Source organism: Lutra lutra, chromosome 18, assembly GCF_902655055.1.
Source record: "Lutra lutra chromosome 18, mLutLut1.2, whole genome shotgun sequence".
In the NCBI taxonomy this organism is placed as follows: domain Eukaryota; kingdom Metazoa; phylum Chordata; class Mammalia; order Carnivora; family Mustelidae; genus Lutra; species Lutra lutra.
In genome coordinates, this window is record NC_062295.1 from 31,428,679 (window position 1) to 31,447,347 (window position 18,669).

An 18,669-nucleotide genomic window follows, 5' to 3' on the forward strand; every position below is an offset into this window, starting at 1 on the left:
AGAGCCCCACCCGTGGGAGGGAACTTGGGCGGCAGCAGGTGATGACCTATGACATGGTCAAAGGGCAGGTGGGGGCGGAGCTCTGCCCTGGGCGGGATACTTCTCCGTCCGCAGCAGCTTTCCTTAAAATGCGTATTACCGTGACGTCATTGTTTCCTTATCAGACTAATAGGGGTCCACTGTTTAAAACCTAAAATGTGGGGCACTTGGGTAGCTCAGTCTGTTAAGCGTCTGCCTTAGGCTCAGGTCATGATCCCAGGATCCTGGGATCGAGTCCCACATCGGGCTCCCTGCTCAGCGGGACGCCTGCATCTCCTTCTTCCTTTGCTGCACCCCCCAAGCTTGTTCTCTCAAATAAAACCTTAAAAAAGAATAATAAAAAAATAAAACCTAAAATATAGCCCAAAACAGCAGAAAATAATCCCAGATCAGATGGTATTTGTCCTCTTAATTTTGCTGCGTTCGTAAATTGAGATAGGGCCTCAGGTGCCATTTTGTGGCCCGCTCTTCCTGTGAAACATGCACACGCTCCTGGTCTAGTTGCTTTAAAGCCACTTTCTGTGTCGTCATCCGTTGTCCCCCTGCAGCCTCTCTGCAGGTTGATGAGGCTCCGCTGGCGGCTGCTCCCCCCGCTGCAGGGCCCAGCAGGCCGGCACCTCCGGGACGTGGCTCGAGCGTGGCTGCGGTGTAGGGATGCCGGGCAGCCAGGCGGCCGGGCTTGTCATTCTTCACGGGGCCTCTGCTGCAGAGCGGGCAGATCTCTTACTGGGTGGCTTGGGGTTCCCGAAAGTGCAAAACCAGAAACTGCCTGGCGGTAGGACAGGCCAGAACCGCTCCCATCCCTGAGGTGGAAGCAAGTGTGGGGGCAGGCCCAGGCATGTAGTGGGAGCGGACCAGCCACACAAGGGCAGCGGTCCTGGGAAGGCTGGTTCTTTGGGGGCCAACGTGGGAGACACGCTACCGCTATAAGCACAGGTGTATTCCCCCCCCTTTTTTTTTTTTAAAGATTGTATTCATTTATCTGATAGAGACCCAGGGAGAGGGAACACAAGCAGAGGGATCGGGAGAGGGAGAAGCAAGCTTCCCGCTGAGCAGGGAGCCCCATGCAGAGCTTGATCCCTGGACCCGGGGATCATGACCTGAGCCAAAGGCAGACAGCCGGCGACTGAGCCCCCAGGCGCCCCTGGGTGTATTTTCCCTTATCGCTTGTCACCACGGGGTCACCCTTACAGGGAGCCACGGTAACTCCACCACTGCCGTTGGTTGATTAGGTTGCTGAGGGTTTTTCTACTTATATAAAGAGCTCGACTCTGGACACTGCCTTCGGACTAACTGCTCCCGGAAGCTCTATGCGAGAAACGCCACGCCAGCATCTCTGGGGTCTTTCGCTGCGTCCTGGGATCCTTGCTGCAACCCTGGTGCAGGTGACTCAGAGGAGGCTGTCTCGTTCAGGAAGATCCCTGTGCATCTCTGTGTACCAGCAGTCACGGTCACCGCACGGGGATGGCAGCGGGGGTGGGGGGGCTCCCGGATGCTTTGCTAAAGATGCCAGCCCCCCACCCCTCGGAAGTTCTGACCTAGCAGTCTGAGAAGGGGGGTGGCCAAGGACAGAAAACACTGCAGGCTCTTCCAGAATTTGCTGGGGAAGGGAGATGACACACCGTGCTTTCGATGCTGGCTACCCAAGAGCTCTTTCTACTACGCAGGCCTCCTGCCTTCCAGGGCTCAGGTCGGGTATGTGACAGCCTGTGAGAAGAGCGTGGATACGGTAGTGCGGGACTCAAGACCCAGATCTTTCTGGATATTTTGGCAGAGGCAGCAAGCAAGCTCGGGAGGGAGGAGTGGGGGAGTGTTTGAGTAGGTTCTGCGGGCTGCCTCGGATGCCCGCGGCAGAGAGAGCAGGACAGGCTTGCCTGGCAGCCGCCCGAGTGCCTGGGCTTCAGAGATGGGCCAGAGTTGGCTGGAGGAAAGGCCGAGTGTTGGGCTTTCGGCCTAGGGCACAGGAGGAGGGAATGGGACTGTTCTGGGCACGGTCTGGAATGCCAGGCTGAAGAGCTTGGACCTCCTTCTGTGGAAGTGGGGACAGGGATGGTGACACGATCCCAGAGGCCTGGGGTGGGGCCCAGGGGACGCCCTTGCTCCAGGCCTGCGGGCTGTCCTCTAAGCAGGAAAGCTGCAGCCATAGGGCCCACTCAGGACGCTCAGCAGCAGAAGGGCTGAGGGCCCAAAATAGGGTGGCAGTGAGCAGGAGGGAAGCGATGACAGGGACACGGGGACAAAGCCTCATCTCCCAGCTCCGTTCTCACCACTCGGGGGTCCCTATGCCAGGTACCGGGCAGGGTTAAGCTAAGTGCGCCCCCGCTTGCAAGCTCCCGCGAAGTGCCTCCTGGTCCCCGGACTGGTCGCCATCCTCACCTTCTGGCCCCTCAGCAAGGAACGAAAACCCAGGGAGCTGGCTGAGGCCCCCCTGCTGGGAGAAGCCAAGAACCAGGCTTTAGAGAGCGCAGGGACACCCGGTGCAAAGGTCACCTGGGCTCCCGCACTGCCCACACTGAGGGGTAATTACGTGGCCAAAGACTTGGTCGTGCAGAGGGACCGCGTGGAAGTCGTCGCGGGTGGACACCGCCAGGCTGGCTAATTGTAAGGAAAGGAGCAGGGCGCCCTGGTGGCGGCGGCTGAACAGCTTAACCTGGAATGACCCTGAGCCCACTTGGGCGCAGCCCCCTCCTCTGCAGTTCTCCCAAATTGCCTGGAGAGGGAGCTGGAGGCCGCAAAGCGACTCTGAGGGACAGGCGGGCCAGGTGGCCTCGGAGCAAGGATTAGCATTCCAGAGCCAAATCCGGCTCTCTGCCCTGTGTCGCTTCTGCTCACCCAGACTAGAGCGGCGGCGGCCTTGACTGGGGGAGAGGAGCTGGGGGCCAGCCCAGGGAGGTCTGCGAAAACCGGCCGAGAGACATAACGGGCAGGGAGGAGGTGGCCGGAGGTGGGGGTCCGGGAAGAACACCCCCTTCCCCATTAACCTGGCCCAAGACCCAAGGCCCACGCCCCCCTCCCCTCCACACCCCACCCTTCCAGTTGGCGGAGCAGCCGGAAGGATAACTTGGCACGTCCGTTAACAAGAAAGCCCCAGGACCTCGCTAGGCCCTGCAAGGGGATGTGACCTGGGGCCTCCAGGTGCTTGCTCGAGTTCCCAGGCCGCACCTTCTGGACCTCTGCAGTGTCTACTCCCCTGGGGCTTCAACGGAGCTCCCCCTGGGCCTGCGGGCTCGCTGCCTGGGGCAAACTCCTAAAAGCAGCCCGAGCCGGCCAACCAGAAATGTGTTCCTGCGTGCCCTTTCTTTCCTTCTGGATGCTTAACTGAACTCCGCCGGAAAATCCGACAGGGTCACCCAGAACCGGATGCCTGGAGTAGGGCCAGGTGGGTTGGTCTTTGGCTGGTTTGCCCCAGTACAGCTAATCTGGTTTGGGAAACAAATCCCTGAAACTGACTAGGAAATAGCTTCTGCCCCAGGCCGCTGGCCCCTCCCCTGGGACCCCCGGAGCCTCCCCACCTTGAAGAGGTAACGCCTGGCAGCATAGCATCTCCTGAACCGATTAGCCAGTGCCGACGTGCTTTTGGTGGCTAAATTTATTTTTTATTTTTTATTTTTTTATTATTTTGGGGGGGTGGTTAAATATTTTAATACCACCCTGGAGCGGGTCCCCTTCTGCAGGGGAACCTGAGAGGGAGGCTGGAGAACAGGTGCCTCTCCCTGCACAGCGCCCCCTGGTGGTGCTCACAGCGGGGTGCGCGGGCGGGCCGGCCTGGCTTAACCCCCGGGAGGGTGGATCCAGACCCTGGGTTTGGGGTGGTTTCCAGCAGCTTCACCCACCCCATCTCCTTCCCCAGGGCCAAAGCGAATAAATGAAGCACCGATCTGACACAAAAGACTCTCCCCCACCTAATAAACGAAAACGAAACTGTGTAATATGATTGCATGTAGGGTAGAAAGACCGCAATATTTTTAAAAGTCCCACAGAACCCCCCAAATTCCCATTTGTGTGTGAATGTAAATGCATTGGAAAAGGTCTCCAAGGATTCATGCCAGTTAGCTTGGTATTAATTTTGAGAACGAGGAAGGGAATTGTCTTTGGAGTCTATGCTTTATGTAGGGTACTCTCAGCTTTCTATCCCATATGCTTTGTGTTATGGGCTGAACTGCACCCCTAAAAATTCCCATGTTGGAGTCCTAACCCCAAGCACCTCAGAGTTCCACGTTCTTTGGAAATAGGATCATTGCAGATGGAATTAGGTACAATGAGGCCACACCAGAGTCGGATGGGGCCCCTAATCCAAGCTGACTGGTATCCTTATGTAAAGGGGACATTTGTGCACAGACACACACGCAGGGAGAACATCATATGAACACAAAAGCAGAAATGGGAGATGCATCTGCAAGCCAAGGAATGCCACATATTGCCAGTGGACCACCAGAAGCCAGGGGGGGAGGCGTCGGACGGGGTCTCCCTCGTGGCTCCCCCGAAGGACTCGATAGCACCAGATGCCTGGGTCTGGCCCCCAGAACTGTGAGGCTATAAATTCCTGTTGCCTGAACCTCTCTGCGGTGGTTTGATCCAGCAGCCCCAACACACCAACACACTTTGTAGAGCTAAATATTGCACCACAAGAAAGAGATCCCTCCCAACAGAGGTCGGAATGCATAATGAGTATCACTTATGAAATGAAAATTCGGGGCACCTGGGTGGCTCGGTCAGCCTGACTCTCGGTTTCAGCTCAGATCATTATCTCCAGGGTCATGAGATCGAGCCCCAGGTCGGGCTTCACACTCGGAGGGGACGTCTGCTTGAAGATTCTCGCTCGCTGCCTCTCTCCCCCCACTTTGTCTGTAGGCATTGGCAAGCGCTCTCTCTCTCTCCTCTCTCTCAAATAAATAAATCTTAAAAAAAAAAAAAAAGAGGGACGCCTGGGTGGCTCAGTCCTTAAGCATCTGCTTTTGGCTCAGGTTATGATCCCGGGATCCTGGAATAGAGCCCCTCATCGGGCTCCCTGCTCAGCGGGAAGCCGGCTTCTCCCTCTCCCACTCCCCCTGCTTGTGTTCCCTCTCTCGCTGTGTCTCTCTCTGTCCAATAAATAAATAAAGAGGTTATTTGTCCTCCATAAACCCAAACCTTAAAAAGAATTTTTTTAAATTTAAATTTAAACCTGTGACTTTCCAAAGCACATTATTGAGATACTAGACCCCAGACTCTAGCCCCATGCCCTGTGTTCATCCCTGGGTCTTGGCATGTACTGCAGTGGTCACCCATTACTGCCCCTTTTATGGATGAGGGTGACTTGCCCCAGCTCACACAGTGTGAGTGACCGTGCAGGGCGGGAGCTCGGGCTGCTGGCCCCCAAACCCAGGCCCCTTTGCTCTTCTGAGGGAGCCGTACCCACTCCCAGTGTTCCAGCCTCCAACCCCATCCCACATTCATCAGCTGTGGTGGGCACAGTGGCACCCAGCGGGTGGTGGGAAGACCCACCCCCCCAACCTTGAAATCCAGCAGTCCGGGATTCAGTCCTAGCTCTGCCATTTATACCCAAGTGACCTTGCGGGGAAGCACTGTCCACTGGCCGAGCCTCAGTTTCCTCTTCCAGGAGATCATGAAAAGCCCTTTACAAACTATAAAGCCCTGCACAGCAGGGAGTTGTGATGTCTCTGGTACCTTATTCTGATGTCACATTTTGCCTAAAACAGGATCAACTTTTCCTGGCTGCCCCTGGAAGGCCCTACTGATGACACCATCTCCGACCACGTAAGTTGGATCACCCTGTCCAGGCCGTGAGCACAATTTTTTCCTCTTTCCCATCGGCTAAGTCCTGCCTACTTCCCAGGTCTTGCAGGAGGCAGAATAACAGCCCCCCCAAAGTCGTCCCCCCCTCATCCCTGGAACCTAGGGATATGCGACCTTACATGGCCAAGGGGACTTGGGACCTGTGATTAGGTTCAATATTACAAGCTGGGGAGAGTCTCCTGCAGCATCACAGCAGGAGGACAGAAGGGTCAGAACCAGAGGAGGAGACGGGAGGACAGAAGCAGGTCAGAGCGAGATTGGAAGGTGCTGCTTGGAGCCTCGAGGCCGGGCGGGGGCCACCAGCCAAGGCAGGCAGGCAGGCAAGGAGACAGATCCTCCTAGACCTCCGGAAAAACAGCAGCCCGGCTGCCACTTTGGTGTTAGAACTTCTGACCTCCAGAACTGTTAGAGGATTGTTAGATAATAAGCCACCAAGCCTGTGGGGATTGCTGCGGCTGCCACAGGAAGCTGGCGCCCCCGTCCTAGGTGTTGGCAGGCATATTCCTTTTAACCCTCATCACACTCTACTCCAGTGGGTACAGTTAGCATCTCCGTTCCACAGCCAAGAGAACTGATGCTCAGAGAGGCCGAGGAACTTCCCCAAGGTCACACAGCAGGTGAAATGAGCCGGGATTTGAACGCCTTCAGTAAGGTGCCCGCAGTCCGTGCATGGCCGTGTCTCAGACATCTCACCTCTTACTAGTTCCCTCCACTGTGGGGCAAACCCTCCCTGCACGTGGGTTGGTTCTGTCCCTTGAAACCAGACCCTTGAATTTCTTGGGTTCCTGGCTCACTGGTGCTTTGATGTCCCACATGCTTCTGGGCAGGGGTGTAGGGGGGAGTCGGGGGAGGTGTGGCACACCCCACCCCCAGGAGGCAGACTCTTGGCAGATGGATGGATCCCTGCTTGGGGCCTAAACAGAGGTCATTCGCAGGGGGACTGGCATGGCTGAGATGTCACATCACAGTCCCTGCCACTGCCCGGCTACTCTCAAAGGCCGGACAGAGAGGACCCACCCTGCTCCCACCCTGTCTCTCTGTGTGTGGGTGTAGGAGCAGGGCTGTCAGCTCAGCCTTCTCCCCAGCCCCTGCCCCCACCCAGTGGGACCCCTCTGCTAGGGAGCATTGGCAAATCCCCTCCCCCCATCCCTGGGAGCCCCAGGCTGGCCTGGTCCCTCTTCAGGAGGCCACAGCCAGGCTGACCTGAGCCCTCCAGCCCTCTGAGCCCCCTCCTCCCTAAGCCAAGGACCCAGCTCCACTGCAAACTCCACCCCATCGCCTAAAATAACTCCTCTCCGCCCTGCTCTCTCTCTCCCAGGCTCCTGCTGGTGTTAACATTCTCCCAGCCAGGCGACAGCCAGACCAGGCCAGTAATTAGGTTAACTCCCCTCCCGCTAGGGAGGTTGGCTGGTTGGGTGCCTGGGCTGGGGGTGATTGCAAACGCTTTTTTTGTGGGCTGGGGTGACTGTGTGTGTGTGTGTGGTGTGGTGTGCACGGGGGTGTATGTGTGTGTGGTGTATGTGTGCATGTGGGTGTGTGTATGCGTAGGGGGGCCGACACTGGAAGCTTTGAAAGCAAATGCCAGGTGTACCTGCGTTGGGCTGGGCTCAGGGAAAAGAGGGGTGAGGTGGGACCCTTGAGTCCCTGCTGGTGCCCATTTGGAGCAAGCCAAGAAGTGACCGGGTGCCTCCCAGAGCATCCTGTCCTACCAGAACTTTTCACAGCTGCCTGTGAGGAGGGCTCTCTGACAAAGGGTGAGGCACAGACACTGCCTGGCCACCCCCTCCCCTTTCCTGTGGGAGCCCAGGGCAACCACAGCCGCCTTTGTGGGACGGCTACTCTGCACCACATACCTACTAGGCATGGGAATGCTGTGAGGACAATTAGCCAACTGAGGCTCAAGTCAAGTGATCTTGCCTGTGGTGATTGCTGGCTGGGACCTGTGACCCCAGCCCAGGGGGCTTTCTACAGGGAGAAGCAGGGTCAGCAGCCTGACTGTCAGAAGGGAGGGATGGTCGCTGCAGGTGGGAGAGGCCACAGGGAGGGACGCAGGGACCACACACTGGTGCTGGGCACCAGGCCAGGCTTCTCCATGGGACCCTGGCATGGCTTGGGCACACGTACTGCAATGTGTGTCTCAATGTTGGAAACCAGCACGTCAAGCCTGCCACATCCTGGGCCGCGTTGCTCACACGAGGCTGAGCTCAAACACGAGCTGATTTCGAGAAAGCGCTTGATAGCAAGCAGCAGAGAAGGCACTCAGGGGAACGAGAATGTGGAGACGGAACTCTCAAATTGCTCAGATTTCACGGGCAACATGCTACATTATAAGTTTGACTCTCTACTCCCCAGGGCAGCAGAACCTTCCAAAAGAGAGAGTTAGCCCGGAAGGACAGCCTGGAAGAGGAGGCTGATGAGGGCCAACAGGAGGTCACCCCACTCCAGACCCCAGACCTCTTGCCGAACCCCAACCTGCCCACCCTGCTGAGGCTGTGGAGCCTTGAGCAAATTACTAAACCTCTCTGGGCCCCAGCTTCCTCACTAGGAACATGGAGCTGACACTGCCCACTGCCAGGCTCATGGCGAAAACTAAGTAACGAAGTCCACAACACAGCATGGGCATTCACTCGATAAATGGTGACTGTCTTTGTCATTTTCCTCCCTTGGAGGTCAGGGCCCTCCTGGGGCTCACGGGCAGGCTCCTGGTCTGAGAACAGGGGCTGCTGGAAGGAAGGCTCTGGCCGGGCCCGGCGGGAGTCAGAGATAAAGAACTGGGAGTCCATGGGCCAGCCACAGGCAGAGCAGACAAGCAGGACCTACCTGCACCCCGTCCTGCTTTGCCGGAGCTGGCCTCGGGCTCGGGAGGCAAACTCAGCCAGCCAGAGGCCCTGCAGAAGTCATTAAAGCAGGGCCGGGGGGAGAAGGAGGTGCTGCTGCTGACGTCAGTTTAGCTGGAGATCTTTGGTAGCGTGCGATGAAATGCACCACGCTTGAACCAGTCGCCACGTGTGGGCACGCACACATGTGCAGTCCTTTCCCAGGTAGCCGGCTCTCTCCCTGTCCCACCCTGACAGCCTGCTCCAAGCTGTCTGCTCCACGGGTCACCCCAGGGGGCGTACTGAGGTTGGGGAAAGCCGAGGGACCCTGGAGCTTCCCAGGGGGCTCCCACCTAGCTCTGCCTCGAGTCCCGCCCCTAGCCCACTCTAGCTGCTGCCCCCTCTGCTGGGGTGGGGCCTGGGGCTCTGGTGGATCCCGACAAGGACACCTTTCACGTGAGGCAGGACAGTCGGGAAAGGCCCTCCTAGGAGCCACAGAACCTGGGTTAAGACCTACAGAAGGACCCTTGGTCAATCTACTCCTGCCTCTGGGTGCCTGGGGGTCCCGGTTACACTGGGTGTCCTCCTTTCAAGGAAGGCCATCTCTCTATCCCGGGGTCTGATGTGCTGGTGCACGCACACACGTGTGCGTGCCGAGTGTGTATGTGCTGTGTGTCGGGACGTGTGCGCTGTGGCATGTAGCCGCGTTTTACCGGGAGGTGTAGCCATTTCACGACCGAGGTGTGTTGGACGAGTGGATATGGCGTGAGGGGGGCGGGGCTGGTATGAGGTGTGCCCATGACCTGAGTGTGGACACGTGTGCAGGGTGTGTACGTGAGGCACGGGTACAGGACACGTGTGGGGGGGCGTGTCTACGGGCGTGTGTAGAAGGTATGAAGGAGTCCGGGGGCACACACATGGCACACGTATGGGACAGTGTGTGGGGCACGTACACGAGGTATAGTCGAGTTGAGCGTGAGTCTGGTGTGTGTGCTGTGTAGACGTGTGCATGGGGTTCAGACGACCGGAATCTAGTCTGCTGGCAGACGGACACGGGAAATGAAACCGGGTCACATCCTCCAAGACAGCCTCAGCTGCCCTCTCCGCAGCCCTCCTCCTCCCTCCCCTCCCCCCGACCCTGACCCCCACCCTATGTGCCCTGTCCCAGGCAGAACATATGGACCCAAGGGGGGTGCTCCAGGCCTTGTACACTCCTTGGGGGTGAGGGTCCCCAAGCCACGGCACCTGCCCAGGGGGACAGCTTGATTGCTCCCTGGACCTGGACACCGCAGGTGCCTGTGTGGGACGGAGGGACGATGGCTGGTGTGTGATGGCCTACGGTGGCCTGCCAAGGAGAGAGAGGAGTTATCGGTCTCAGACTGCCCCCTCCCCCCTCCCTCTGCTGAAACCCACCCCTGTTTCCACCCCACCTCCTTCCACCCTTTTCTCTCCACACCCTGCCTTCCCTCCGCTGGGCATTTAAAATGTGTTTTCTCAAAATACAATAAACATACAGGAAGTGCAGAAATTATACAGATACAGCTCCCTGAATTTTCACAAACAGGACACACCCAAGCACCCAGCATCTAGTTCAAGGAACAAAACACTCCCAGCCCTCTGTGTGCTCCTTCTAGTCCCCCGCTCCAGGGAAAACCAGCATTCTGACTTCTTTTCTTTTTTTTTTTTTAAAGATTTTATTTATTTACTTGACAGAGAGAGCTCACAAGTAGGCAGAGAGGCAGGCAGAGAGAGAGGGGGAAGCAGGCTCCCCACTGAGCAGAGAGCCCGATATGGGGTTCCATCCCAGGACCCTGAGATCATGACCTGAGCTGAAGGCAGAGGCCCTAACCCACTGAGCCACCCAGGCGCCCCAGCATCCTGACTTCTGACACCGTAGGTTACTTTTGGCTCATTAGTCAGTTTTAGCCCCCACATCGGAGCCCCTCCCTCAACCCAGAAGCAGCACGAACTCGTCCCTGAATGTGGGAGTGAGGGGAAAGCCATGAGGATGTGCTGTCTACCCTCGTCACAGACACCTGTTGACGTCTCCACGGCCCCCACTAAGTTCCATAGCTTGACAATGAACAAGTAGCTTCTGTGTGTTCATTGAGGATGTGCTAGCTGCTATGACAGGGAACGCCAAGTGTCCGCAGCTTATCACTACTCATCATTTCTCAGTCTCTAACAGTCCTGTGCTCATGTGCCTGGTAGGCAGGTGAGCTCTCCTCCACGTGATGACACAGGGACCCAGACTCCTTCCCTCTTGTGGCTCCCTCAGCCCTCTGCAGGGCTTTGTGCATCCTGCCAGCAGGTGGGGGAAGCGAGAGGAAAGAGGGCACACCTGCTTCTTAGGCTCCTCTGCCAGCAAAATGTCCCTTCTGCCCACATTCCATTGGTGAGAATTAGTCACATGGTCTGTCTGCATGCAAAGAATGCTGGGAGTTGTAGTCCTTGGATGGGTATTCCCATCCCATTGACAACTATCCTCTCTGGAAAGGGAGCATGAACAGGTGGTGGGCATCTCTGTCACTGCGGGCCTCGTGGGAATGGAGAGCCCAGAAAGGACATAGTGTCTGCCCTTACATCTACCTTGCCTGGCAAGCAGAGTTCGCTGACTCAACGCCTCATTCACTTATCCATTCAAGTGACTCATTCATTCATTCAACTGCAAATTCATATAGTCATTTTCCCCTGCCTGCTTTCCACATGCTATATCTGCTCACCTGTGCACACGCATCCATACACGTGTCTATACCTCCCATATACCTGTAAGACCTAGTCAAGCCCTAAGCGCACCGTGGCTGGGCCAGCAAGGGTCACACACCCACCGTGTGCACCGTTCAGAGGTCGGGGTCCCAAAAGGCCCCGGTGGAAAGAAGGACGTACTGAGGAGCCAGGGAATTGGCAACCTGGTTCTGGGAGCCCTGTCCCTCCTGCAGGGACTACTTTCAAGAGCCTAAGTGGGTTCCAGCCTTAGTGGGGAAGGGAAGCTGGTTGCCCTGGTCAGGGCCCCAGACCCAGGGAGGAAAGGTAAGACTGTGTGCAGCTCTGAGGCCAGTGGTTTTGGGGGGACAGTTGGGTTTTGGACTCAAATCATTGCCCTGGTCACCTACGGACTAGGGGGCTGTGGGCAGCTCTGAACCTCTCTCATCCCCGGCGTCCTCATCTGTGAGATGGGACAATGATCTCCAGCTCACAGACTCATCACGAGGATTTGAAAGACTGAGAAATGAACACAATGCTGGGACCACGGCGTGTCGAGAGGGTGAGCCGCTCTCGCTCCTGAGTCCGCTTGATGCTGCTGCTGCTGACAGCCCCCCAACTCTAGTCCATGATGGCCTTGGGCCACGGTGGGGGAAGAACCCGTGGGACAGTTGTGAGGTTTGGTGGGGTGACGTCTTCTGCAAAGCTCTAAGGCAGAATCAGGCAGGGCCCATAGCCTCAGAGAGGAACCCCCTCTTTCCATACCACGTCGCCAATGCCACCAAAAGCTCCCTTCCTTCACGTCCCCACACCCCAGGGATTTGTACCCTCCAAAAGTTCCCTAACGAAGGCGATGCTTACCCCAGACCAAGTGCCCCCTATGGGAGATTCACAGGCGAAGGAGAAGAGAGCAGGAGGCAAGAGGGAGGAGGGGAGGCGAGCAGGGGAAGCTGCCGCTTCTGCTCATTTTTTATTAAAGATCCACTTCAAGGTCAGCCCTGCCCGTCTGCCACAGGGGACTCCTCAATTTCCCAGGCTCTGCAGAGAGAGAGAGAGAGAGAGGGAGGGAGAGAGATGTGCCAGAGGAGGAGAAGGAAATGGACTGGAAGAGGAAGTCTGTGGTGGGCTAGGCCGGGGTACAAGGAGAGAAGTGATGGCCCCCTGAATGCAGTGTAGACCCCACATAGTGCTGGGCATAGACGAGGCACCAGGGTGTCAGGGAAGGGACCAAGGGAAAAGGACCACTTCAGAGAAACGCTGAGGGGTTAGGCTGGAGGCAGAGTAAGCATTTAAGGTACCAGGACAGGGCGAGTGACCCAGATGCCCAGGGTTTATCATTTACCAGAACATCACTGGCCTAACACCCACATCACCAGTTTACTTCAGGCTCTCGTCCTGAGAAGAACTAGAATGATTAGAAAAGGACCACAACAGTCAGGCAGGTATTACTGGCCCCATTTTGCAGATGAGAAAACTGAGACTCTGCAAGGCTTAGATCACTCTTCCAAATCTACGCAGCTAGTCAGTGGCAAATCTGGCTCCAGACCCCACTCTTCCCACGGAGTCTGTCACACCCTCCCCACGCTTTGGGCCCAGCTCAAGACTCTCCTCCAAAAATACCTCCCAGATTGTTCCCATAGCTTCCTGAGGGCTCAAGTCCAGCCAGTCTTGGAAGACATTTCAGGCACCTTGACCCCTCCCCTGCCTGCATGGAGGACAGTGGCTGTGCCTTCAGAGTCCCCAGAGCCACAGCCAGCAGGGACACACCAGACACACACTCTTCACCTACTGGAGGATCAACAAGTCCAGGTGGCCTCAGACGGTCACCTCTTGTCTTATGTGCCCTGGGTGGCTTTGCACAAATCCCCTGGAGTTGAGGTTCAAGGGACTATTTTTATCTCCCAGTTCCAGGCCTTTCTCTCCGGTGAGAACAGGATTATGCAATCGCCCAACATCCACCGCCTGGCTGGTGCGGTCTCTTGCAAATGCCTGCTGGCCGCGTGTGCTTGAATCCTGCCATCCTTCTGTGGCCGACCCACGTGTCTCACACAAGTGTCACCGTGTGCTGTGCGGAGGTAGGCCAAAGAAGGGGACTGCTGAATGCAGTCTAAATCCTTGGTGACAGGGCCGGGAGGCATGCCAGACGAAGGAACAGCCCAGGGCTGGAGGGGTATGAGCTCTTGGGCAGGTGAAGGCCACAGCATCGGGTCTTCAAGTTCAGGAGCATGATCTGGGGGTCTACTGCAGAGTATGACTCTGTAGATACAGTGGATTAAAGATGGCTGCCAAGGGGTGCCCGGCTGGCTCAGTCAGTGGACCATGGGACTCTTGATCTCAGGGTTATGAGTTCGAGCTCTACCCTGGGTGTAGAGATTACATAAAAATAAATGTAAAGATTTTATTTATTGGGGCACCTGGGTGGCTCAGTGGGATAAGCCTCTGCCTTTGGCTCAGGTCATGATCCCAGGGTCCTGGGTTTGAGCCCCGCATTGGGCTCTCTGCTCAGCAGGGAGCCTGCTTCCTCCTCTCTCTCTCTCTGCCTGCCTCTCTGCCTGCTTGTGATCTCTCTCTTTCTGTCAAATAAATAAATACTTAATAAAATATTTTTTTAAATTATTTTATTTATTTATTTGAGAGAAAGAGAGAGCATGAGCGAGGGGAGGGGAAGAGGGAGAGGGAGAAGCAGACTCCCTGGTGAGCAGAGAGCCCGATGCGGGGCTCGATCCCAGGACCCCGAGATCATGACCTGAGCTGAAGGCAGACACTTTACTGACTGAACCACCCAGGTGTCTCTAAAAATAAAATCTTAAAATGAAAAGAAACAAACAAAAAAAGATGGCCAACCACTGCTTGCTCCTTCTTCCATCAAGAGGTGGTATCTATGTCCCCCACCTTTGAATACGAGTGACAATGCACTATTCTAAACCCACTGCGGTCTATAACTGCTTTGGCCAATAAAAAATGGGGAAAGTTATGTCGTGCCCTACTTCCTCTTCTTTGGAACACTTGCGTTCAGAGTCCTGAGCTGCCGTGGGAGAAGTCTGAAGACTCTGCTGGAAACACCACATGGAGAGACCCAAGAGAAGGAGAGAAGGCGCGCCGAGAACTGCTCTGTAGCCATCCCCGCCAGGGGCCCTGGACATGTGAAGGAAAGTGTCCTGGACCTTCCAGTCCACGAGCCACCCCTTTGCTGAAAACCATCCCATGAAAAGTGACCCCATTCAATGCCTTGTGGAGCAAAAGAATCACCTACCAATCCCTGCCCAAATTTCTGACCCCCAAACTTGTGAGATATAATAAAATTGGTGTTGTCTTGAGTCGTTAAGTTTTGGAGTATTTGTTACACAGCAATAGCTATCGTTAGCATAAGTCTGGACGGAGACTTGGACAGCGGCGCATTCAACAAGCATCCAAAGGGGCTCTGATGTGGGGGGTTGAGGGAACACTCGAAGCACCAGAAGAGGGGCACCTGGGTGGCTCAGTCGTTAAGCATCTGCCTTCGGCTCAGGTCATGATCCCAGGGTTCAGGGATCAAGCCCCACATTGGGCTCCTTGCTCGGCGGAAAGCCTGCTTCTCCCCCTCCCTCTGCTGCTCCCCCTGCTTGTGTTTCTTCTCTCGCTGTGTGTGTCTCTCTCTCTCTGTCAAATAAATAAATAAAACCTTTAAGGAAAAAAAAAAAGTACAAGAAGAGAGGGATAGACTCTAAGATCAAGGACACCAAGTACACGTCTACATCACATCACACAGAAAAACAAATGAAAAGAGACAAGGCAGAGCCGGAGAAAAAGAAAACAGAGTAGATTGAGGGGTGGACAGGCAAACAAACTTAAAAAGAAGGGGGAAAGACAGAGAGCTGTTTGAAGACAGACAGAAAACTAGACAACTCGATTCAGCAAGCAAGGACTCTTGTCTCCTGTGTCTTGAATGGGAGATGTGGAGACAGGCACGCCCCAGCCCTGCTTTCATGGAGGTCATGTTCTAGACAAAAAGTGGCTCAGAAAGAGGGCGGCAGAGATGCAGCAGAATAAGAGAGAAAGGGCAGGGACAGTACTGAGGTCAAGGCCACTCTCTGAGCCTGGAACTCTGGTGAGTGAAGGATGCCAGCCTGGCCTGGCCCCTCATGACAGGGTCTTTCCTGCTCTTGCCCTGTGTGAGGCCCCTGGATAGGGCTGATCAGGCATGGGGGGTGGGGGAGTTCTCCCTGGAGCTGAATGTTGAAGGACAGGGACATAGGAACCGGTGCTATAGTTGGGAGAAAAGCAACTACCAAGGCCAATAGGGGATGCAGGGGTTGGGAGGGGAGGAGACAGGGGACATGGGGATTGCCAAGCCGAGTGACAGGTTGCAGGCAAGTGAGTATGGCAAGGGCAGGAATGGGAGAGTACAAATGGGCTCCAGGTGCCAGGCTCTGAATCAGGCCCTGGGTCCTGGATCTACTTTGGAAAGGATCATTCGTGGCATTATTTTTTAAAAAATAATAATAATAGATTTTTTTTTTTTTTGAGAGAGAGAGATGAAATACAGAGAGCCAACAAGGGAGAGAGAAAGAGAGAATCCCACGCAGGTTCCATCCTTATCATCGACTCCAGGACCCTGAGACCATGATCCCAGGCAAAATCAAGAGAGTTGGACGTTCACCCGACTGAGCCCCCCAGGTGCCCCTCACAGATGTCCTTATTGTTCTCACGATACAAATGGCAGGATGTGAGACAGACCAACTTTTGGCTGCTGAGACTAGACAGAAGAGGGACTGGGAAAACATCATGGAACACATTTAGACATCTGACCAGTAACTTTTTTTTTTTAAGATTTTATTTATTTATTTGACAGAGAGAGATCACAAGTAGGCAGAGAGAGAGGCAGAGAGAGAGGGTGAAGCAGGCTCCCAGCTGAGCAGAGAGCCTGATGGGGGCTTGATCCCAGGACCCTGAGATCATGACCTGAGCTGAAGGCAGAGGCTTAACCCCCTGAGCCACCAAGGTGCCCCAGACAGTAACTATTTAGTGAGCAGACCCACCATGTGTGAGAACTGGGAACAGAGTCCTCGCCCTCATGGAGCTCAAGGTTTAGGGTGTGAGGGTAGAAAAAAAACCACAATCAGGTGAGTAATAGGATGGTGGTTGACAAGATAAACACGAGGGAGGCTCTCTGCAGAAGACAGACGAACGGCCACTAAACACACAAAGAGGCGTTTGACATCACTAGTCATCAGGGAAATACAAATAGAAACCAAAAAGAGACACCAGCTTCACACCTATTATTAACAATTTTAAAGAGTGGGGGACGCTTGGGTGGCTCAGTCGGGGGAGCATCAGGTCGTGATCTCAGGGCTGTGGGATCGGCCCCATGTCAGGCTCCAGGATCAGCACAGAGTCTGCCAGAGATTTTTTCTCTCCCTCTCCCTCAGCCCCTCCCCCTGGCTCATGCTCAATCAATCAGTCAATCAATCAAATCTTAACCAAAAAAACTGGATGACATGATGCTAAACAAAATAAGACAGTCACAAAAGGGCAAATACTATAGGATCCCATGTACACGAGGCCCCCAGAGTGGTCACGTTCATAGAGAGCAACAGTAAAGAGAAAGGTGCCAGGGCGCTGACGGGGGAGGAGATGGGGAGTTCATGTTTCAAGTGTAGAGCTCCAGTCTGGGTTTGGGTGATGCCTACAGAACCGTGTGAATGGACTTAGTGCCACTGAACTATACGCTTGAAATGGTTTAAATGGTAAATTTTATGTATGTCTATTTTACCACGATATTTTTTTTTTTAAGGAGGGTAAGAGGGAACAATAGCGCTGGGCAGGGGGATGCTGGTCTATACGGGGATTCGAGTAGAGATGTATGTTCCAGGGGAGAGGGAATGGGGAGGAGTGGACACCAGACAGGGGTCCAGCACATGAACCAGGCAGACAGCATGGAGGTGAAGAAGGGGGACAGTTCCAGGAGGCAGAAGGTCTGCAGGTAGAAGAAAAACCAGAGGGCTTAAGGCCTCACAAGGCTCTAACTTAGAGGCTGGGCGTGGGGCAGGGAGGTGCATGGGGCAGGGACCCGGTATCAAGTAGGAAATGAAGAGAGCTTGATAAAGGGACTTTGCACAGAGCTGTAGATCAGGATCTGAGAACAAGCCAAGAACAACAGAGAAGCACCCAGATTCATAGCAGTAGGAGTCATCAACACTGCCTGAAGGGCCACAGAGAGGAAATAATGCCAGAGTCAGGTCAGGAGCCCCAGAGGAGGGGTCACCGGACCAGAGCCAGAGAGGAACTCATCAGGGGAATAAATACCTCGCTTCTCTTTCCTCCTGCTTTTCATTCTCCTGGTGATGCTTCCCCATGAATGAACCTAACCAGTAGCCAAGGGTAAGGGAACCTGGGTAACTGGTCTGCAGAGGTCAGCCTCATAAGGCCCAGAGGAGGGCAGAGAAGGGAGGAGAATGGACCCAGAGGGGCAAATAGAGAAAACCCAGCACAGATGTTGATGCCATTTGTTGAAATGACTAACACAAGGGAAGGAGCCCTCTTTGGAAAATTAGCTGTCCAGTAGCGAGCCCAAGGTAGAGACCTATTCCTCTGAGGCAGGGCAAGGAGGTACAAGGGGTAAGGGGGGGTACTGGGGCTGAGGGGCTACCCAGGCACCCGGGGTTCCCCCATCCCAGGTCTAGTAGAAAGAGGGTCCAAGGCAGCTGGGAAGGCTAGCCTGTGCCAGCTGCAGGACCCCCTCCCCTTCTGCCCTGAACTACCTCCCACAGTGAAGCTGGAGGGGGGCAGGGGTTGCAGAGAAAGACGAGGGGAGGACAGAGGGGGTGTGCCCGGCTAGGGCAAGGTGTCCCCAGGCACTAGTCCCAAACTCTTGAGGCCAGGGCTGGCCAGGAAACAAATCAGTGTGGTGCAGTTTCCTAAAACTAACATGACTCTATTTAAGGAATGGGCTTCCCTCTGAGAATGTCCCCTCCCTGCCCCTTCCCTGTCCTCCCCCACAGCCCCTCCACACACTCAGCCATGGCTCCCCAGGCAAGGCAAGTCCCCCTCCAGGGCCCTCTCCCAGCCCTTGATCTGTCTACTCCCCGCTCTGCTTTGGGAGGCCTGGCCAGGCAAAAGGGGCAGGAGGAGCGAGCACACTGGTGCTAAGCCAGCCCCAGGCCCCAGCAGATGAAATATTCATGCAGCCAGAAGGCAGGAGACCAGCAAAGGACTCGCCCCTGGGGCTACGAGGCTTTGGTAATGGAGGCAGCAGCTGTAGCCCACCCCTTTCCCCCACCCCGAGCTTTGTTCTGCAGACTGGAAAGGGCCAGCAGCGCCAGGATCCCAACCACTC

At 55.4% G+C, this 18,669-nt stretch overlaps 1 long non-coding RNA gene across 1 annotated transcript; it reads left to right on the forward strand.

The window, feature by feature from the left end:
- Positions 1 to 1,062: 1,062 nt before the first annotated feature.
- LOC125090974 (uncharacterized) lies at positions 1,063 to 8,465 on the forward strand. The gene is made up of 3 exons (XR_007124535.1): positions 1,063 to 1,734; positions 5,739 to 5,822; positions 8,188 to 8,465. It is a non-coding gene; the product is annotated as an uncharacterized LOC125090974 (long non-coding RNA).
- The last annotated feature ends 10,204 nt before the right edge of the window (positions 8,466 to 18,669 follow it).